Here is a 24,139-nt window from a genome sequence, read left to right as displayed (position 1 = left end):
GAAGTGAGTTTCAGACAGAAAACCAGTTATTAATAAGCTGATTCAGGGAGGTGGAGGCATTCCTACTAAACCAAGTTGGACCTTGGATGTGTTGTTTAAATTTACATTGAGAAGAGTGATGGATTAGGTGTCAGGAGACCAGGTCCTCCATCAGTATCTTCTAACACTGTATGCTAGCATAAGTCAGAATCTATTAGACCTCAGATGCCTCATCTGCAAATTTAGTGGCTGGATTATAATATGAGTTCTTCAAACTATGTTTTATTTATCTTAGTGATAACAGTGCCAGGCACATTGCTGGTGATTAACAAAGGCCTATTACGTGCATTCAATAATTAAACAGGAAGTTCTGTTTGAGTCTCCAGGAAATTGTATCTTCTCTTGATTGAATTACATTCTCCTCTCTCAGTGATGCCTATCCTTTCTTAGTACTAAGTGCCCACAATGGAAAGGAGACCGAATGCAGGAATTTCTCTGTGGATTGAATCCAGAAGATAATGCAAGAGTTGGGTTTTAGAGGTAACTGGCTCTTTTCACCTGAGGCCATACAAGTGGATCTGAAGTTAAGAGTGCTCAAAAGAAAAGCTATGACCTGAAACTATAGGTTATTCTTTTTATCTTCCTCTTGATAATCCCTTATTTTCATATTCACCCCTAAAATGTCCAAAGGTAGACTCTCCCAAACTTAATGCCACACTTCCTAAATGTAAAACACCAAACTATTTTGAAAATGGGAAGTGCTAAATATACCTAATATCATTTCTGGATGGATACACAAAAAACTTATACAAATGGTCACCTCCTGGGAGGGTAAGTAGGTGACTGGGATCAGGATGGGAGGCTTATTTAATTTTCATTGTGTTCCTTTAAAAACTTCTGAATTTTTCCTAATGTTTATATTTTTCATATTCAAAAAGTAAGCATATATATATATATTTATGATGTGATCAACAATGAAATAAGTTGACTGCAGCCCCTGTGTTTCAAAACATTTATCATTCATTCCTGCATTCCTTAATACTGCTTGACTTTGCTCCTTATATTTGTTAAATAAAGGAATCAAAAAAGGAATATTGTAAATGTCTATTATGAAATAAGTTTTGGAAAAAATGATTTTGCAACTTCTATAGGCTTTCCATTATTCCAGCAAAAATAGTACTAAGAAAAGAATTATTGGGAACAACTGCATGATCATAAGCATGTAAGCATCGGGAAACGAGAAAAAATAGATATACTTAGATGGAAAAATCCATAGTGCTCAGAGTCAATCAAAGAAAGGATTTACATTAACAGCATGGGAGCTATAAATGAAATGTTATCTTATCAGTAACATGTCTAACTCATTAGCTGACCAGTGGTTAGATATTTAACATTAATCTGTCCCAATTTCCTCTTGGAACTAAAGTTAAGCAGTTCTCACAATGAAAGAAACATCCATAACGTTCACTCATAACCACTCATTTAAAGCAACTAAGAGATGAAAACCAAGAAAATTTTTTGCTTAGTATATTTACAAATTCACATCATTATATATTTTATTCAATGTAATTCATAATTTAATGATTTGCTAATTATGTTTTCCCAAGTTAATCTTTATCAGCAAGTCTCATTCACGACCATCCATTTTTCATTCTTTCAAAAATATATTGAGCCCCTGTTGTAAACTAGGTACACTGGAAAAGAACTAGAAGGGGCTTTCCAGTGGAACTTATTTTTCTTTTTCCTTAGAAATACAATTCTTTCCTATGGTACATTACAGGAATTTAGTACCCCTATTGAAGAAAACCACATATAGCAGACATAGTACATGGGTTTGATCCTCTCCTACCAAATTAAACAATTATCAGATTTGAAATCCCAGCTTTACCTGTCCAATTTAAAGTATGTGACAATCAAGAAGTTTAAGGCAGGAAATTAAGGTGTCAGCTATACCTGTATAGTTACTTGCTTTAAACAGAGTCAGGTAAAACTTGACAGAACACTGTACTACATAAAGCATGAGAGCCACACAAACAAGTAATGGCAAACCAATGTTTATTTAGGGCTTCTGCATACATGGACATTTCTACAGATGCTGAACAAACTACTGCAGAAGTACATGCTGTGCACAACATCTACAACTTAGTAAAGCTGGAAAGAATTTTATTTTTGTAAAAACTAAATGTGGTGTGACTCATTTTCTTGCCAAAGGGCTTTTATTCCAAGGCACTGGTGTCTGCTGACCTTCATTTACAGGCTGAGCAACATTCTATTTAAGTAAAATTTACTCATAGTGGGCTCTTTTTAAGGATGTAATAATTATTGCAAAGAAATAACAATGTTTAAATTTGATTTGTTCTTAGTTTAGATTTGATTATATTTGGTTATAAGTGAATGTCTTCGTTTTCACATAAAGTTTAAATTTAGAAATTATTTTATGTTGAAGAAAAGGCCATATTTAAGTGCATTTTCTACATGTAAGAATATTTTAGGTTTCATGAAATCCAATATTATTTTTGTGTCTGTCTCTTCTACCACACTGTGGAGTGTATTATGCATCTTTGTGGCCCTAGCACCTAACCATCTTCTTCATTAAATTTTGTTAGTTGAATGAATGATGAAATCATCCTACAATAGACTAATTAAGACATTGTCCATCGGTTAACTATTAATGAACTTATAGTTTGTACTCCCTCAATACATACTTGGGAACTTGGGGCACATTTAAAATTTTCCTGAGGATTACATCTATTATCAATGGCCTCTAGGCCTTCTTTTATATAATTCTTACATAATTCAAGGTGCTCAACTTGATATATCGGCCTTCCCTTGATCCTTACACAATTCTTCTCTGGTTAGGGAAGTTTTTCCCCTCCTGCCAGTATCTGCAAATAAATTCTAGCTTGCTTTTTTCCTGAAGGCCATCAAAAGCTGGAGCATTTTGACTTAGGATAAGACACAAAATCCATGTGCTGGCTTAAATTTTTAAACATGTAAATCTACTAATGTTACTTTTTGTTATCTATACTTAATGATAGTTTGCCTATATTTGATTTTGTAATCACCATGGTACAAAGTAACAAAAATTTATTCATAATCACTTGCACAAATGATCACACTCTAGTTTTAAACTGGAGACACACATGCTGCTCAAAATATTTATTGAATGTGTTGATGTCCTTCATCATTTCCTCATTTTTGATTTTGGAAAAGTTCCACTAGAGGAAATAGTGGGCATAATAAATTTATGATTAATATGTTTTGGATTCACCCATTTCTAAAGGATATAAGCCACCCTGGAAAGATATTGGTTTAATTTATAAACTTTGCCCTTCCCAGTATTTTAATTTTTCACTTGTTTATTTTCTCTTTGTTCCTATTTCTTTTCAAGGGTAAACTTTTTTAACATTCACATTTCTAAACTATTCCTACTATTGAAGAAACACTGGAGAACTTAAAGTTTTTTTCCTTCCTCCTCACCAAATCAAGTAGCAATATTATCTATTTTGTCATCCACTTGTAAGATACATTTGTTAGTGGTGATGAGTTTATCATTGTGTCTTTAATATATTAAAAGTGTCATGTTTCTAATTTTCCTTTAGATTTTTGGATGGCATGTCCTCAAAAAAATGCTAAAATAAATGGCAAACAGGTTTCTTACCTAAGCCAAGATGCTTCTTCAACCTGGAACACTGTTAAAATTCTCCAAACTTACAATGAAAAGCAATAGAAAACAATATTTTCACAATGCCATTAAAAACCCAGAAAATAAAAACTATTTTATTTATCCTGAATGGTGATACTTAAGGGAAAGGGGGAAATGAAAGAGGAAAAGGAAGAGGTAAATATAGTTACCTGATAAAGGTCACCTAAGGCACATTAATTGACTTGTAAATTAAACATATATTAATCACCTACTATAAGCTAGGTGCTTTTTAAATGTTCTCATTTAATTCTAAGGACAACACTGAAAAGCAAGTGGTATTATCCCCATTTTATACATGGGGAAATTGAGATATAGTGAAGTTAAGAACTTCCCCAACATCTATAAGTTAGAAAAGGCAAAGACATTGGAATCTATATTTTGTGTTTAAAACAGATGCTGACTATTAAAGTGTAAGCACATGATTCCTATGAGAAAAAAAAAAAAGGTTGTGGGAACAAATTGTTGGGTCAGACAAAGCTTCCACATCACTTCTGGATCAACATGGAATACTCATACCAGTCTGGTCCTCAGTAAGGCTGGTAAACTGGAGGAAGGAGGAAAACACCAGGGAAGGGTCTGTGAAGCAGTATGGGATAAGCTTAGGGAGAGATATGCAGTGTACAACAAGCCATTCAAATACACAAATATTGTAGTCAAGCGTTTGTAATTAGGCAGTTGTCATATATGGAAACCAGGAGCAATCTAAGTGGCAATTGGACCACTGTTTAGCTATATTAAACACCCTAAAGAAATACTATAAAACTTTGAGTTTATTGAGTGATGATAAAGTAATTCAAGATTCCAGTAGTCTGTGATTAAAGAGTCTATCAACAAAACACAGTCATTTAAAACCAACCCCATGGTTAAAAGTTTCTTTGGGATACTGAATATTTATATTTATGATCAGCAATAAGCTTTGCATACTTGAACTGAGTTTTATAGGAACTTGAAACCTAAAGGCTACTTAAAAACAAACCTGCCTCCCGTCCCCCATTAACAGTTCCGTTTCAAAAAATAGAACTTCCTATGATTGTATATCCCACAGGATTCTACATCATCCTGCTTCACACCTGTTGAATAGATCAGAAGAAACCAAAATATTTCCAAGACATCTTTACCTAAGCCACTTCTATTTTGGAGTCACTTGAGCTCCGTTATTTAAAGAGGAACATTTTTCTGAGAGATTTTAACTCTCAAGGCTATCTTTTTGTATAAGCCAATGTTTATATATCAGAAACTGTCAAAAATACATCATCTTTAAAAACAAAAAACTTTGCAATTACCCTTCTAGGTATTTATTTTGAAGACATGATCATATAGCTGCAAAATGATTTTTGCCCAAGGATATTCACTGAAGCATTATCTGTAAGATATGGGAACAACTTAAATTTCCAACCATCTGGAATTAATGAAATAAATTATAAAATACCCATTATATATAATATTATACAATAATTTTAAACATTTTCAAAAATATTTAATAATATGAAAAACTTTTTATACTGCAATAAATGAAAAGACTGGAATACAAATTTTATATACAGTATCATTCAAATTAAAAATATTCCCTCTCTACATATGAAAGAAATAGATAAAATTTGAACAGGTGGTACAATTATGACTAATTTTAATTTCCTTCTTTATAAGCCCATTTATGTTCCCCTCTAAACTTTTTACAATGAACATATATATTTTTTAAATTCAAAGCAAAGTGATAAAAAATACTTTAAAACATACACTACTAACACTACTTAAGATACTTTCTCAGTAGATTAACAAATTCACACATATAGAATATTATAGCAATAAGATCCTTAGGAAACATTTCATATCATTTTCACCTTTGAACAAACACTTTGCAGTAATGGTATGCTGATTCTCCCTGATGTGAAATACAAGCCCCAAAATATCGAAAAGAACAATAAGAAATGGCAAAAATGGGAACATTCAAGCATTCTAAAAAATATAGGAGGGGGGCAAGATGGCAGACTGGTGAGCTGTATGTTTTAGTTACTCCTCCAGGAAAGTAGGTAAAAAGCCAGGAACTGCGTAGACTGGACACCACAGAGCAATCTGTCTTTGGGCATACTTCATACAACACTCATGAAAACGTGGAACTGCTGAGATCAGCGAAATCTGTAGTTTTTGCGGCCAGGGGACCCGCGCCCCTCCCTGCCAGGCTCAGTCCCGGGGGAGGAGGGGCTGTCAGCTCCGGGAAGGAGAAGGGAGAATTGCAGTGGCTGCTCTTATCGGAAACTCATTCTACTAATTCAAACTCCAACCATAGATAGACTGAGACCAGACACCAGAGACTCTGAGAGCAGCCAGCCCAGCAGAGAGGAGACAGACATAGAAAAAAAACAACACGAAAAACTCCAAAATAAAAGCAGAGGATTTTTTGGAGTTCTCGTGAACACAGAAAGGGGAAGGGGCGGAGATCAGGCCTCGAGGCGCATATGCAAATCCCGAAGCAAAGCTGATCTCTCTGCCCTGTGCATCTTTCCTTAATGGCCCTGGTTGCTTTGTCTATTAGCATTTCAATAACCCATTAGATCTCTGAGGAGGGCCGTTTTTTTTTTTTTTTTTTTTTTTTTTAAATCCTTTTTGCTTTTTCTAAAACAATTACTCTAAGAAGCTCAATACAGAAAGCTTCAAAGAATTGAAATTTGGGCACGTCAAGTCAAGAGCAGAACTAAGAGAGCTCTGAGACAAAAAGGCAATAATCCAGTGGCTGAGAAAATTCACTAACAACACAACTTCCCAAGAAAAGGGGAGTGTCCGCTCACAGCCACCATCCTGGTGGACAGGAAACACTCCTGCCCATCGCCAGCCCCATAGCCCAGAGCTGCCCCAGACAACCCAGTGTGACGGAAGTGCTTCAAATAACAGGCACACACCACAAAACTGGGCGTGGACATTAGCCTTCCCTGCAACCTCAGCTGAAGGTCCCAGAGCTGGGAAGGTGGAGCAGTGTGAATTAACAAAGCCCCATTCAGCCATCATTTGAGCAGACTGGGAGCCTCCCTACACAGCCCAGCAGCCCAGAACTGACCTGGGGGGACGGCACTCACCTGTGACATAGCACAGTCATCCCTCAACAGAGGACCCGGGGTGCACAGCCTGGAAGAGGGGCCCACTTGCAAGTCTCAGGAGCCATACGCCAATACCAAAGACTTGTGGGTCAGTGGCAGAGACAAACTGTGGCAGGACTGAAACTGAAGGATTAGACTATTGCAGCAGCTTTAAAACTCTAGGATCATCAGGGAGATTTGATTGTTAGGGCCACCCCCCCCTCCCCGACTGCCCAGAAAACACGCCCCACATACAGGGCAGGCAACACCAACTACACACGCAAGCTTGGTACACCAATTGGGCCCCACAAGACTCACTCCCCCACTCACCAAAAAGGCTAAGCAGGGGAGATCTGGCTTGTGGAGAACAGGTGGCTCGTGGACGCCACCTGCTGGTTAGTTAGAGAAAGTGTACTCCACGAAGCTGTAGATCTGATAAATTAGAGATAAGGACTTCAACTGGTCTACAAACCCTAAAGAACCCTATCAAGGTCAGCAAATGCCACGAGGCCAAAAACAACAGAAAATTATAAAGCATATGAAAAAACCAGACGATATGGATAACCCAAGCCCAAGCACCCAAATCAAAAGACCAGAAGAGACACACCTAGAGCAGCTACTCAAAGAACTAAAGATGAACAATGAGACCCTAGTACGGGATATGAAGGAAATCAAGAAGACCCTAGAAGAGCATAAAGAAGACATTGCAAGACTAAATAAAAAAATGGATGATCTTATGGAAATTAAAGAAACTGTTGACCAAATTAAAAAGATTCTGGACACTCATAGTACAAGACTAGAGGAAGTTGAACAACGAATCAGTGACCTGGAAGATGACAGAATGGAAAATGAAACATAAAAGAAAGAATGGGGAAAAAAAATTGAAAAACTCGAAATGGACCTCAGGGATATGATAGATAATATGAAGCGTCCGAATATAAGACTCATTGGTGTCCCAGAAGGGGAAGAAAAAGGGTAAAGGTCTAGGAAGAGTATTCAAAGAAATTGTTGGGGAAAACTTCCCAAATCTTCTAAACAACATAAATACACAAATCATAAATGCTCAGCGAACTCCAAATAGAATAAATCCAAAAAAACCCACTCCGAGACATATACTGATCACACTGTCAAACATAGAAGAGAAGGAGCAAGTTCTGAAAGCAGCAAGAGAAAAGCAATTCACCACATACAAAGGAAACAGCATAAGACTAAGTAGTGACTACTCAGCAGCCACCATGGAGGCGAGAAGGCAGTGGCACGATATATTTAAAATTCTGAGTGAGAGGAATTTCCAGCCAAGAATACTTTATCCAGAAAAGCTCTCCTTCAAATTTGAGGGAGAGCTTAAATTTTTCACAGACAAAGAAATGCTGAGAGAATTTGCTAACAAGAGACCTGCCCTACTGGAGATACTAAAGGGAGCCCTACAGACAGAGAAACAAAGACAGGACAGAGAGACTTGGAGAAAAGGTTCAGTACTAAAGAGATTCGGTATGGGTACAATAAAGGATATTAATAGAGAGGAGGGAAAAATATGGCAAACATAATCCAAAGGATAAGATGGCCGATTCAAGAAATGCCTTCACGGTTTTAACGTTGAATGTAAATGGATTAAACTCCCCAATTAAAGATATAGATTCGCAGAATGGATCAAAAAAAATGAACCATCAATATGTTGCATACAAGAGACTCATCTTAGACACAGGGACACAAAGAAACTGAAAGTGAAAGGATGGAAAAAAAATATTTCATGCAAGCTACAGCCAAAAGAAAGCAGGTGTAGCAATATTAATCTCAGATAAAATAGACTTCAAATGCAGGGATGTTTTGAGAGACAAAGAAGGCCACTACATACTAATAAAAGGGGCAATTCAGCAAGAAGAAATAACAATCGTAAATGTCTATGCACCCAATCAAGGTGCCACAAAATACATGAGAGAAACATTGGCAAAACTAAAGGAAGCAATTGATGTTTCCACAATAATTGTGGGAGACTTCAACACATCACTCTCTCCTATAGATAGATCAACCAGACAGAAGACCAATAAGGAAATTGAAAACCTAAACAATCTGATAAATGAATTAGATTTAACAGACATCTACAGGACATTACATCCCAAATCACCAGGATACACATACTTTTCTAGTGCTCACGGAACATTCTCCAGAATAGATTCATATGCTGGGACATAAAAACAAGCCTCAATAAATTTAAAAAGATTGAAATTATTCAAAGCACATTCTCTGACCACAATGGAATACAATTAGAAGTCAATAACCATCAGAGACTTAGAAAATTCACAAATACCTGGAGGTTAAACAACACACTCCTAAACAATCAGTGGGTTAAAGAAGAAATAGCAAGAGAAATTGCTAAATATATAGAGACGAATGAAAATGAGAACACAACATACCAAAACCTATGGGATGCAGCAAAAGCAGTGCTAAGGGGGAAATTTATAGCACTAAACGCATATATTAAAAAGGAAGAAAGAGCCAAAATCAAAGAACTAATGGATCAACTGAAGAAGCTAGAAAATGAACAGCAAACCAATCCTAAACCAAGTACAAGAAAAGAAATAACAAGGATTAAAGCAGAAATAAATGACATAGAGAACAAAAAAACAATAGAGAGGATAAATATCACCAAAAGTTGGTTCTTTGAGAAGATCAACAAGATTGACAAGCCCCTAGCTAGACTGACAAAATCAAAAAGAGAGAAGACCCATATAAACAAAATAATGAATGAAAAAGGTAACATAACTGCAGATCCTGAAGAAATTAAAAAATTATAAGAGGATATTATGAACAACTGTATGGCAACAAACTGGATAATGTAGAAGAAATGGACAATTTCCTGGAAACATATGAACAACCTAGACTGACCAGAGAAGAAATAGAAGACCTCAACCAACCCATCACAAGCAAAGAGATCCAATCAGTCATCAAAAATCTTCCCACAAATAAATGCCCAGGGCCAGATGGCTTCACAGGGGAATTCTACCAAACTTTCCAGAAAGAACTGACACCAATCTTACTCAAACTCTTTCAAAACATTGAAAAAAATGGAACACTACCTAACTCATTTTATGAAGCTAACATCAATCTAATACCAAAACCAGGCAAAGATGCTACAAAAAAGGAAAACTACCGGCCAATCTCCCTAATGAATATAGATGCAAAAATCCTCAACAAAATACTTGCAAATCGAATCCAAAGACACATTAAAAAAATCATACACCATGACCAAGTGGGGTTCATTCCAGGCATGCAAGGATGGTTCAACATAAGAAAAACAATCAATGTATTACAACACATTAAAACTCGAAAGGGAAAAATCAATTGATCATCTCAATAGATGCTGAAAAAGCATTTGACAAAATCCAACATCCCTTTTTGATAAAAACACTTCAAAAGGTAGGAATTGAAGGAAACTTCCTCAACATGATAAAGAGCATTTATGAAAAACCCACAGCCAGCATAGTACTCAATGGTGAGAGACTGAAAGCCTTCCCTCTAAGATCAGGAACAAGACAAGGATGCCCGCTGTCACCACTGTTATTCAACATTGTGCTGGAAGTGCTAGCCAGGGCAATCCGGCAAGACAAAGAAATAAAAGGCATCCAAATTGGAAAGAAGAAGTAAAACTGTCATTGTTTGCAGATGATATGATCTTATATCTAGAAAACCCTGAGAAATCGACGATACACCTACTAGAGCTAATAAACAAATTTAGCAAAGTAGCAGGATACAAGATTAATGCACATAAGTCAGTAATGTTTCTATATGCTAGAAATGAACAAACTGAAGAGACACTCAAGAAAAAGATACCATTTTCAATAGCAACTAAAAAATCAAGTACCTAGGAATAAACTTAACCAAAGATGTAAAAGACCTATACAAAGAAAACTACATAACTCTACTAAAAGAAATAGAAGGGGACCTTAAAAGATGGAAAAATATTCCATGTTCATGGATAGGAAGGCTAAATGTCATTAAGATGTCAATTCTACCCAAACTCATCTACAGATTCAATGCAATCCCAATCAAAATTCCAACAACCTACTTTGCAGACTTGGAAAAGCTAGTTATCAAATTATTTGGAAAGGGAAGATGCCTCGAATTGCTAAAGACACTCTAAAAAAGAAAACGAAGTGGGAGGACTTACACTCCCTGACTTTGAAGCTTATTATAAAGCCACAGTTGCCAAAACAGCATGGTACTGGCACAAAGATAGACATATAGATCAATGGAATCGAATTGAGAATTCAGAGATAGACCCTCAGATCTATGGCCGACTGATCTTTGATAAGGTCCCCAAAGTCACCGAACTGAGCCATAATGGTCTTTTCAACAAATGGGGCTGGGAGAGTTGGATATCCATATCCAAAAGAATGAAAGAGGACCCCTACCTCACCCCCTACACAAAAATTAACTCAAAATGGACCAAAGATCTCAATATAAAAGAAAGTACCATAAAACTCCTAGAAGATAATGTAGGAAAACATCTTCAAGACCTTGTATTAGGAGGCCACTTCCTAGACTTTACACCCAAAGCACAAGCAACAAAAGAGAAAATAGATAAATGGGAACTCCTCAAGCTTAGAAGTTTCTGCACCTCAAAGGAATTTCTCAAAAAGGTAAAGAGGCAGCCAACTCAATGGGAAAAAATTTTTGGAAACCATGTATCTGACAAAAGACTGATATCTTGCATATACAAAGAAATCCTACAACTCAATGACAATAGTACAGACAGCCCAATTATAAAATGGGCAAAAGATATGAAAAGACAGTTCTCTGAAGAGGAAATACAAATGGCCAAGAAAACACATGAAAAAATGTTCAGCTTCACTAGCTATTAGAGAGATGCAAATTAAGACCACAATGAGATACCATCTAACACCGGTTAGAATGGCTGCCATTAAACAAACAGGAAACTACAAATGCTGGAGGGGATGTGGAGAAATTGGAACTCTTATTCATTGTTGGTGGGACTGTATAATGGTTCAGCCACTCTGGAAGTCAGTCTGGCAGTTCCTTAGAAAACTAGATATAGAGCTACCATTCGATCCAGCGATTGCACTTCTCGGGATATACCCGGAAGATCGGAAAGCAGTGACACGAACAGATATCTGCACGCCAATGTTCATAGCAGCATTATTCACAATTGCCAAGAGATGGAAACAACCCAAATGTCCTTCAACAGATGAGTGGATAAATAAAATGTGGTATATACACACGATGGAATACTACGCGGCAGTAAGAAGGAACGATCTGGTGAAACATATGACAACATGGATGAACCTTGAAGACATAATGCTGAGCGAAATAAGCCAGGCACAAAAAGAGAAATATATATGCTACCACTAATGTGAACTTTGAAAAATGTAAAAACAAATGGTTTATAATGTAGAATGTAGGGGAACTAGCAGTAGAGAGCAATTAAGGAAGGGGGAACAATAATCCAAGAAGAACAGATAAGCTATTTAACATTCTGGGGATGCCCAGAATGACTATGGTCTGTTAATTTCTGATGGATGTAGTAGGAACAAGTTCACTGAAATGTTGCTATATTATGTAACTTTCTTGGGGTAAAGTAGGAACATGTTGGAAGTTAAGCAGTTATCTTAGGTTAGCTGTCTTTTTCTTACTCCCTTATTATGGTCTCTTTGAAATGTTCTTTTATTGTATGTTTGTTTTCTTTTTAACTTTTTTTTTCATACAGTTGATTTAAAAAAGAAGGGAAAGTTAAAAAAAAAAAAAAGAAAAGAAAAAAGACAAACAAGGAAAAAAAAAAAAAAAAGATGTAGTGCCCCCTTGAGGAGCCTGTGGAGAATGCAGGGGTATTTGCCTACCCCACCTTCATGGTTGCTAACATGACCACAGACATAGGGGACTGGTGGTTTGATGGGTTGAGCCCTCTACCATAAGTTTTACCCTTGGGAAGACGGTTGCTGCAAAGGAGAGGCTAGGCCTCCCTGTATTTGTGCCTAAGAGTCTCCTCCTGAATGCCTCTTTGTTGCTCAGATGTGGCCCTCTCTCTCTGGCTAAGCCAACTTGAAAGGTGAAATCACTGCCCTCCCCCCTACGTGGGATCAGACACCCAGGGAAGTGAATCTCCCTGGCAACGTGGAATATGACTCCCGGGGAGGAATGTAGACCCGGCATCGTGGGATGGAGAACATCTTCTTGACCAAAAGGGGGATGTGAAAGGAAATGAAATAAGCTTCAGTGGCAGAGAGATTCCAAAACGAGCCGAGAGATCACTCTGGTGGGCACTCTTACGCACACTTTAGACAACCTTTTTTAAGTTCTAAAGAATTGGGGTAGCTGGTGGTGGATACCTGAAACTATTAAACTACAACCCAGAACCCATGAATCTCGAAGACAGTTGTATAAAAATGTAGCTTATGAGGGGTGACAGTGGGATTGGGAATGCCATAAGGACCAAACTCCACTTTGTCTAGTTTATGGATGGATGTGTAGAAAAGTAGGGGAAGCAAACAAACAGACAAAGGTTCCCAGTGTTCTTTTTTACTTCAATTGCTGTTTTTCACTCTAATTATTATTCTTGTTATTTTTGTGTGTGTGCTAATGAAGGTGTCAGGGATTGATTTAGGTGATGAATGTACAACTATGTAATGGTACTGTAAACAATCGAAAGTACAATTTGTTTTGTATGACTGCGTGGTATGTGAATATATCTCAATAAAATGATGATTAAAAAAAAAAAATATAGGAGAAAAGCTTTAAAAATTACATTTTGTCTATGAAAGCAGTCTCAATAGCAGAATATCTGAGTGCAACACTATGTAATTTGAGCATATAATGTAGAACACAATAATATGAATAGTCAAAGCTATTATACTGCATTAACAAATTTGATGTCATACAAGGTAAAAACTAATAGATACATTATCTATATATACATTATATATATATGTATATATATAACAGCTTAAGAAAATCAGAGTTATATTCTCAATGAATGGGTACAAGACTTTTTTAAAAAGTTCTGCTATTTAACCTTGTAAACCAGAGATGGTAAAAATAGACTTTAAAAAATAAAATAATTTTTAGTGCAAAAAGGAAAAAAGAACCCACTCTTCAGAACTAGCTATAGGATACCAGGTTATTTTCAAGAAAGTCATTTTACTCAGGGCTTTCTGCTTATTTCATTTTAATTAAGTATGATCACTTTATAAATGATATTTTAACAAATGTTATCAAAATTTTAACCACAAAGATAATAAAACATGTTGACCTAATGAATGACAGAGTTGAAGAACCATCATCTAATTGCAAGATGAGCTTAAACTAAAAATTAATTCCAAGTTTCTAGTGCAACATGTTTTTTGTTTGGATGAAAACCTACAGGAATTTTTCACATTTTTCTGTGTATTGATGGCATACCGCTTAAATATACACATGATCTCTTCCCTTATGAGGGGAACAAATGATTTTTGGTGAGAAATTTTACACAAAATCTCCTACTACCGACAATCACAAAACTAAGAATCAAGTGTGATAAGCCCATGAACTCTTTAACGATTACCACTGAAGAACAAAATATCATTTAGTAGTTAGTTAAAAAGGGGAAAACACGACCACATTAATGGCTTTAACAATCTACTTAGCACTATATTTGAGGGATGAAATACAAGAAAGTAATATATATATATATATATATATATGTATTTTTATTCTCTCATTATCAATCATTTCCCTTATTTTTCTTTATATTATGCCTGGCTTTATTTCTCCTTTGCTTGTAAAAACTGGATGGCTGGAGAACATTTATGGACAATAAAAATATTGCAAGACTTAAGTGATGAGAATTCCACCATTACTGTAAACTTGTTTAAAAAAAAAAAAACCTTAGTGTTTCTATGATATACTACTACAATACTTCGAATTTATATAGCACCTGTCAGCTAAAAAGCGAAAGCTTCACATAGCTCACTTATCCTTTCAGCATGTCTGTGAAATAGATTGGACACAGATGGCTTTTAAAAAAAAAAGTAAATCTAGATCTGAACACAGAGAACTTCAACGATTTACTTAAGGAAGACTACCTGTCCACACTACAGAAGACTAAAAGTCCCTGTGTATTCCACACTCAGTGCTTTTTCCAATAAATGACACTACCTCTTTATCATAAAACAAATTTCTAAACTGTTAAGAAAACTCAAGCTTTTTCATACTTTAAAATCAGTAGGTTTAATATATATATTTAAAAAAATCCTACCTAGAATTACATAAATGGTGCCTCTGTCTTTTAAAGAACTAACATTAGTCAAGGAATGAGCCACGGGTGATCATCTTCCTCAGTAGCCACCAATTTGCCAAGCAGGTATTTAACTTGGTTCAGTCTACTTGTGCTAAATTTTGAAAAATTAACATAAATGTAACCAAACAAACCAGATAAATATTTGACAAAGAAAAAAACACAACCAAAAACCTTGAGACAAACTCTCATTTTATTAATAAGATAATGCATAGTCCTTAACACAAATATGTAACTCAATTGCTGTTGACTGTCAGTCTAACAATTTTAGGTGACTTTCTCAAGGTCAAACCATGAGTCAGTGGCAGAGCCAAGTCCAAGTCCAATATACTACCCCACTTAGTATTTTAATTTGCATTGAACAAGAATGCATTTTCATTCCTAAAACAGCTTATTCTCACTAATATTTGTCTTTCAAGTGCTAAAAATAGTGCAAATTCAATATTATCAAACTTATTGTGAATTCTTTCAAACTGCCTCAACTCCATAATGACAATATGTTGGCCCAAATCTGATCAGACCTTCTGAGACTGACATGATTTGACAGTTTTTATATTTCTAAACCATAACTACAACCAAAGCTCTCTCATAACTAAACAGCTAGTTCTGACCATAGGTATCTAAAAGAACTTTGAATGTTGCAATGCATCCAGAAAGCTTTTAAAATCTCCAACACATTGAACATACATTATATAGTATACCACTTTCTAGAACAATTATACAGATTCAAAACTGACCCAGCCGTTTTATTATTTTTCAGATTCAATGTTTTCCCCCTGAATAACTTTGCACCAAAAGAGAAATGGTCATTTGAGCAAGTACAAAATGATTCTAAAATCAGATACCCAAGTTGTCATGTATTGATAGATGTTAATTTTTTTTTCCATTTTTATTGAGATTGTTCAGATACCATACAATTATCCAAAGATCCAAAGTGTACAATCACTTGCCCCTGGGTACCCTCATACAGCTGTGCATCCATCACACTTAATTTTTGTTCAATTTTTAGAAACTTTTCATTACTCCAGACAAGAAATAAAGTGAAAGATGAAAAAAGAAAAAAAGAAAAGGAAACTCTAATCCTCCCCTATCCCTAACCAACCCCCCTCAATTGTTGACTCGTAGTATTGATATAGTACATTTGTTACTGTTTATGAAAAAATGTTGAAATACTACTAACTGTAGTATATAGTTTGTAATAGGTATATAGTTCTTCCCTATATGCCCCTCTATTATTAACTTCTAATTGTATTGTCATACATTTGTTCTGGTTCATGGAAGCGATTTCTAGTATTTGTACAGTTGATCATGGACATTGCCCACCATAGGATTCAGTTTTATACATTCCCATCTTTTGACCTCCAACTTTCCTTCTGGTGACATATATGACTCTGAGCTTCCCCTTTCCACCTCATTCACACACCATTCGGCGCTGTTAGTTATTCTCACATCTTGCTACCAACACCCCTGTTCATTTCCAAACATTTAAGTTCATCCTAATTGAACATTCTGCTCATACTAAGCAACCACTCCCGATTCTTAAGCCTTGTCCTATATCTCGGTACCTTATATTTCATGTCTATGAGTTTACATATTATAATTAGTTCCTATCAGTGAGACCCTGCAATAATTGTCCTAATGTGTCCGGCTTATTTCACTCAGTATATTGCCCTCGAGGTTTTGTCATCAACCCATTTTTTTTTTAATATGGTTTTGTTCACTCACCATACATTCCATCCCAAGTAAATAATTGATGGTTTTCTGCATGGTCATACATTTATGTGTTCACCACCTTCACTACTATCTATATAAGAGCATCTACATTTCTTCCACAAGGCAGGAAGGAGAGTCAAAGAAGGTAGCGAGGCAAAAGAAAGAGGAAAAAAAAAATGACAGCTAGGAAGCAGCAAAAGGAAAAATAACCTTAAATCAAAGTAGAATAAAGAATCAGACAATACCACCAATGTCAAGTGTCTAACATGCCTCCCCTATCCCCCCCTCTTACCTGCATTCACCTTGGTATAACACCTTTGTTACATTAAACGAAGCATAATACAATGATTCTATTAGTTACAGTCTCTAGTTTATGCTGCTTGCATCCCTCCCCCAATGCCTCCCCATTTTTAACACCTTGCAAGGCTAACATTTGCTTGTTCTCCCTCATAAAAGAACGTATTTGTACATTTTATCACAATTGTTGAATATTCTAGATTTCACCAAGTTACACAGTCCCAGTCTTTATCTTTCCTCCTTTCTTGTGGTGTCTCACATGCTCCCCACCTTCCTCTCTCAACCGTATTCATAGTTACCTTTGTTCAGTGTACTTACATTGTTGTGCTACCATCTCCCAAAATTGTGTTCCAAACCACACACTCCTGTCTTCTATCACCCTGTAGTGCTCCCTTTAGTATTTCCTGTAGGGCAGGTGTCTTGTTCACAAAGTCTCTCATTGTTTGTCAGAAAATATTTTGAGCTCTCCCTCATATTTGAAGGACAGCTTTGCTGGATACAGGATTCTTGTTTGGCAGTTTTCTCTTTCAGTATCTTAAATATATCACACCACTTCCTTCTGGCCTCCATGGTTTCTGCTGAGAAATCCACACATAGTCTTATTAAGCTTCCTTTGTATGTAATAGATCACTTTTCTCTTGCTGCTTTCAGGATTCTCTCTTTGTCTTTGACATTTGATAATCTGATTATTAAGTGTCTTGGCGTAGGCCTATTCATATCTCTTCCGTTTGGAGTATGCTGCGCTTCTTGGATCTGTAATTTTATGTCTTTCATAAGACATGGGAAATTTTCATTAATTATTTCCTCTATTATTGCTTCTGCCCCCTTCCCCTTCTCTTCTCCTTCTGGGACACCAATGATACGTACATTATTGTACTTTGTTTCATCCTTGAGTTCCCGGAGACGTTCCTCATATTTTTTCATTCTTTTCTCCATCTGCTCCTTTGCGTGTAGGCTTTCAGGTGTTTTGTTCTCCGGTTCCTGAGTGTTTTCTTCTGCCTCTTGAGATCTGCTGTTGTATGTTTCCATTGTGTCTTTCATCTCTTGTGTTGTGCCTTTCATTTCCATAGATTCTTCTAGTTGTTTTTTTGAACTTTTGATTTCTGCCGTATACATGCCCAGTGCTTCCTTTACAGCCTCTATCTCTTTTGCAATATCTTCTCTAAACTTTTTGAATTGATTTAGCATGAGTTGTTTAAATTCCTGTATCTCAGTTGAAGTGTACGTTTGTTCCTTTGACTGGGCCATAACTTTATTTTTCTTAGTGTAGGTTGTAATTTTCTGTTGTCTAGGCATGGTTTCCTTGGTTATCCAAATCAGGTTTTCCCAGAACAGAACAGGCTCAGGTCCCAGAGGGAAGAAATATTCAGTATCTGGTTTCCCTGCAGGTATGTCTTAGAAAATTGCTCCACCCTTTGATGCCTCAGGTCACTGTGCTTTTCTGCCCAGCAGGTGATGCCTGTTAGCCTATAATTCTTGACTGGTGTGAGGAGGTATGGCCATGTTCCCCCAGGCTCTGGGGTCTGGTTCTGAATGGAAAGGGCCCCACCCCTTTCCTCCTAGAGAAGACAGAGCCCCCAGGTGGAGGTCATTAGCATTTCAATGGTCTTGCTCTCTGCTTGTGGTGTCTCCACCCTTCCCCGAGTCACAGCCCTGGAAACTGAAAATGACTGGGGCTTTCTCCACTGAGAGATTTTATGCTGTGTTCTCGGGCATTCCTCCCAATTCGGGTTGGTGTATGATGAGTGGATGGTCTCGTTTGTCCCCCCGCAGTTATTCTGGATTATTTACTAGTTGTTTCTGGTTTTTTGTAGTTGTTCCAGGGGGACTACTTAGCTTCCACTCCTCTCTATGCCGCCATCTTGCCTGAGTCCTTGATAGATGTTAATTTTTAAATTTTATTTTGTACCAGCTACTTTGGGAATCTGTACCAAGCAGTATAAATAAGATACAGTTTGGCATATACATTCCTCCTGGATTATGCCAGATCAAACACAACAGCAAATTCATGAGTTAATCATATGTGCTAAGGGAATACTATGTCAGTAAATGTCTTGGATATCCAAGTAAAAATAACGTCTAAAACAAAAATATGGAATCATGACAAGTGGACTTGCTTTTTTTTCCCCCATCAATTTTACCAAAGAGAATCACTTCAGTGCTCAGGTGCCATGGCCAAGTCACTCCGTTCTTTTCAGTGACAGTCATGCTGTTTGCTTAGAAGCAAAATTTTATTTGATTTCTGATAGTGCCCTGGATACTGACATTGTGCCAATATTAATAGTCACAATCAAGTCTAATGTGCATGCAATCATTTGCAGAAGAGATTTACCAATCTCACCCAAAATATTACTCACTGGTTATAATTAATCTTTCTATTCCATATGCCATAAGCCTAGTCATTTTTAGCAATTGCCATCCTAAATGATCGCAGCAGACTAGAGACCTTGGAATTAAATTTTGGTTGTCTGTGTAAAGCCAAGGCAGAGCATAATTTGTTTAGCTCACAACCCATGTCACAGGTAAAGAAAGGAGTTGGTAATTTGCTAGATATAACATTGAAATTAAGAATTAAGATTCACACCCCCTTAATTTTACCTAAAATTTGGGGTCATTAGATCATAAGGCTAAAACATGAAGTCAGCGATGTTTAGGGTGGTGGTAAATGAATGGACATCCCAAGACAAGGAAATGCTGTGGAGTGAGAGGCTGTGCTGATTCTGTTTTGACATGATTTCATGATATTTTAAAAAGAGCTTATTGTCCTACCACTTTAACCGATTTGGATATTTGTGACCTCCCACCCCCATTTTTTAAGATTGAACACTAAGGATTCAATCTAAAATAATATTATTACTTCACTTCCACTAGGGGAGGTCTGTCTACCAGTGTAGTTAACTCCTAGTACAGGTGCAGCTTAAATCCATTTCTAGCTAATCTGTGCCACAAGGCTAGCCTTACAGTCAGAACTATGTGTTTTACGTTAGCTCTAGAAACAGAGGCCCAGCAAGAAAATGAAACACTCGAGTCATTCAGAGGTGGCTGCAGGAGAAAGAGTATTTGGCTAAAGCAAACAAGACCAAAATTTCTTAAATGTTTCCAGTTTCATTTCTATAGCTTCTGCCTTGGTTGTTTTCAAGGCTGAATGTGTATCAAGTGGGCCCATATTTGTAAATAACTGAGAAATCTTTTTTCTTTTTTTCCTAAACTCCTGACCCCAGAGATTCCTCTGCCCATTTCTACACCCCACAATATATAATCTGCATAGCAAAATTGCCACATTTTGTCAGCAGGAACCTTGGGCAGCATGGGTGGGTATTGGCCAATATCAAAAAGTTGTTTCAGTGCCCTCTCATTATTCTATCAAATCATTGGCAGCCAAATCCCAACAAGCTAGATTTATCAAATTCAATGTCTACTGTTTTTGTGTGTGATTTCTGATTCAAATAATTCCAAACCACAAACAACTGATGGCTAATTTTAGTCATGATATTATCCACCCTTCAAGTAGATGCCTAACAGAGAGAACATTTCATTAGAATTTAGGCCAGACCAAGGAATATGGACAGAGCCTTATTTCTTTAACACTACCTTATAGGATATGGTTTCAAACCTAGCATTTAGGGATGAAGTGAGAGTGAGTAAAAAGATGTTCTTCCTAGAAAATAATTAATAAAAGTTAGAAAAGCCATAACTAGATTGAACAAAAGCAGGGTAGATTTATGAACAACTCCCAGCAGGAACATATTTCAAGTACTTATTTTAAAAACAGCTACTGCTTTTATTTTGGATAAAATATGAGCCCCAAATTCCCTGTTTCCCTCATCCAAATCCAAGTAGAATTCCCTGAGTGGAGGCTAGTTCACTCCTCCCCCAAACCTTTTTTTTGTCTAGCAGTTGTTGGATTAAGGCCTCAGCCATTCAATTCCAGTTTTAAAGTCAAAATAAGTCACGTGTTCCACACCCTAGGGGCATCAGAGACTTGGGTCACCTGATGCAAATTGGCATGTATGGGACTGTGGCCCCTTAGTTGCAATTCACCTTAAACTGCATCTCTAGGATCAAGTTCAAGCTCCCCAAAACACTGTGACACCTAGTAACGTGGAGTAAGCGCTTACCCCGCAGTACTTTGTAATGTCGACCTACCTTATCTGCCTACAGCACCGCCAGCCATGCCCCCATCCCCACCCCCATCCCCGCAACCTATCCCTTGTGACAGGTCGGGGCCTTCCAGCATAGTGTCTGCCTGAACCTAAGTGCGGGGGCTCTCCAAATCAAGTTGCTCAACCTTCTGCTCCACTGGGGATGTTAGGCATTTCAAGTGAACAGCAAGAAGCATCGCTTATGGGAAGTGTCAGGCAGCATTAACCCCACTCCACCTCTCGGTCTGGGATCATCTCAAGCCTTGAAGCCTGGCCTTCGGAACCGCGAGTACACTGGAACACCAGCAGCAGCAGCGACTTTGAGACTGGCGGGAAGCCAGGGCGGGGGTGGTCTGCGTCCCCCCGCCTCTCATTAAAGCGTTTAAGTACTGCGGGTGGAGAAAAGTAAACACCAGCAAGTGCAGCTGTGTGTGGCGGGGTGGGGGGTGGGGATAAGGCGGGATTCCTACCCCCCCCCCCCAACTCCCCTCTCCTCTGCTCGCTCAGGGCTGCGAAGTCAAAAGAACCCAGAAAGAAGCACGGAGGTTGCACAGGGTCCGGGGAGAGGAGAACGGAAAGGTACTTACTGCCCTACTGGCCAGGAGATGTTCTGCTACGAAACAAAATAAAAGTGCTTACTCATAGGGAGACGCGGTGCAATCGCGCCGCTCTAGTTAGTGGCAAGGGAAGTAGGGGAAAGGCAGGCCACCCGAGCCTAGCGCCTTCCCGAGGACACGGCACCCCCCCTCGGACCTCCAGAGCTGGCATAAGCCCGCGGAGTCACTCGAGGCGGGCGAGCCGGAGCTGGAAGCGGCGTAGGCGACCCGTTCCGGGATTTCCCGAGTCCGAGGGGAGGCGGATTGGCAGGAGTGGGGAACCAGAGAGGGAAGTGAGGCTCTCAATTTCCACTTCGGGGCGGCAGCCACGGAAGGGAGGACTAGGGTTGGCATCCAGGACTGCAGCCCAAGACTGACAAGTTAAGAGCAACTAGTGAGAAAGTGCCATCTTTTACAGTTAAAGAAGAAAACGTGGTGTTGGGGAACCTTGTCACGCTTACCCATCCCTGCTGCGAATGCTCACCCTGGCGCCGGAGGGATCCCACTGAAATTTCTCTGACCTCCTCCCCACCCCACCTGGTCTGTGCGAGGCACGTTGCTGCTGAGGTTCCCGGAGATGCTCCCCTTGTCCCGCTCCTGCCCACGCCCAGGGAACCCGCTCCCCTAGGGCTCGCCCGAGCCTACAAAGCACTTACGTAAAGTCGCAGGGTCCCGGGTCTGGCCCGACAGCCTCTGACCAACGCAGACAACTTCTGCCTCTCAAAATCTTTGTGGCTCCGGTTCTAAAGCCGGCGCTCCCTCCCCTCCTGTCCGGCCCCTCCGCCCCTGGGCCGACGCTATTGGCTCGGCTGGTGCTAGCAGTCGGCCTGGGAACCAGGAAGGGGATTGGGCCATGATTCTGTCACATCAACTTGATGAGGAGCTGGGAGAATAGGCACGGGGATGGGCGCCCAAGAGAGATGATGACTGTAACTGCAATCGGGAGGGGAGATCGGTACTCCTCTTCCAGTTCTCCCCTCCCTACCTGGGCTAAGAAGTTAGAAGTCCACAGCACCTAGCTGGGAACACATATTCCACTCTTGTGGAATAAATGAAAGGATGAGAATGTCTGGAACGGGAGTTTGAACGTCACCAAGCCTCTCTAAGTCTATGGGAGGGTAGTGCCTCCCCGGAATCGTGAAAAGAATCTCCGGCGTGGGGAAGAACATTACTAGTTTCATCTGCCCCAATCAGCTCAGGTGCTGAACAAAGATGGAAAATCTCAGAAATCTTCCCTCACCTTAAGAGGTCAAAGGATCAGAATATGGGTAGGGTGCGGCCCTTGTGCCTTTGGCTTCATGTCAAGTAAATTGTTGACCAAAATCACCTGTCGGGTTTGTTTGTCCTTGCAGAAAGAGAAGAGAGGTGGAGGTGGGAGGGGGTCGTGGAAGTAACTCGTTTGACTGGAAATGGGTGTCAATTCTCACCATTGAAAACTTGAAGACATGCTCCTGCTTCCCAGAGCACCATTTCTTCCCTGCCCAGGAGTATGCCTCTGTGTCATAGCTGACCTCTTTTATTGAGACACACCAAGGTCTCCCCTCTTTATCTGCATTCCATCCTTTGGTGCACCCCAGGTCCAAAATCAACTATGAGGCCTGTTCGGGTTTGCTAATGCTGCCGTTTACAAAACCCCAGAGATGGATTGGCTTTTATAAAGGGAGTTTATTTGGTTACGCAGTTAAACAGTCTTAAGGCCATAAAGCGTCCAAGGCTAGGCATCAGCAATAGGGTACCTTCACTGGAGAAAGGCCATTGGCCTTGGGAAAAACCCTGTTATCTGGGAAGGCATGTGGCTGGCGTCTGCTTGCTCCCAGGTTGTGTTTCAAAATGGCTTTCTCCAAAATGTCTCTGTATCAGCCTCTTGGGGCAAACTCTGGGCTAGTACCTCCAAAGCTTCAGCAAAACTCTGCTTTCAATGGCCATCTCCAAAATGTCTGTCTCAGCTGCAGCTCCTCCAAAATGTCACTCTCAATTGCTCTGAGTTCCCTCTGTTTGTCAGCTGTTTTATATGGCTCCAGTGATTTAATTAAGACACACCCTGAGTAGATGGGATAACACCTCCATGGAAATTATCCAATCAAAGGTCTTGTCCACAGCTAATTGAGTCACATCTCCATGGAAACAATCAATAGGTTCCAACCTAATCAACACCAATACATCTGCCTCCACAAGATCGCATCAAAGATAATGGCATTTTGGGAGCCATAATACATCCAAACAGGCACAGGGCCCAAGTTTAAGGGATTTTCAGGGTCAGTTAAAGAATTTGGCTATGGGAGAACTGTAGAAGGGAAAATCTGAGCCCTAGTTCAGTCATAATCATTTTGTTCAGGAAATGTGTGCTT

The 24,139-nt window shown here is 38.7% G+C and overlaps 1 protein-coding gene across 2 annotated transcripts in view; it reads right to left on the bottom strand.

The window, feature by feature from the left end:
* Positions 1-22,525, bottom strand: part of PLS3 (plastin 3) — a 142,653-nt gene extending 120,128 nt beyond the window's left edge. The window contains exon 1 of one of the 2 annotated variants that reach the window (XM_037822000.1): positions 22,448-22,525. The gene's annotated coding sequence lies outside the window, so the exon portion shown is untranslated. The remainder of the gene's footprint in view (positions 1-22,447) is intronic. The other variant, XM_037821999.1, reaches the window with a different exon arrangement.
* Positions 22,526-24,139: the final 1,614 nt, after the last annotated feature.

The sequence above is a fragment of the Choloepus didactylus genome, chromosome X, assembly GCF_015220235.1.
Source record: "Choloepus didactylus isolate mChoDid1 chromosome X, mChoDid1.pri, whole genome shotgun sequence".
NCBI lineage: Eukaryota > Metazoa > Chordata > Mammalia > Pilosa > Megalonychidae > Choloepus > Choloepus didactylus.
Note: the sequence above shows the minus strand (reverse complement) of the source record. Positions and strands in the feature narration are given on the sequence as shown.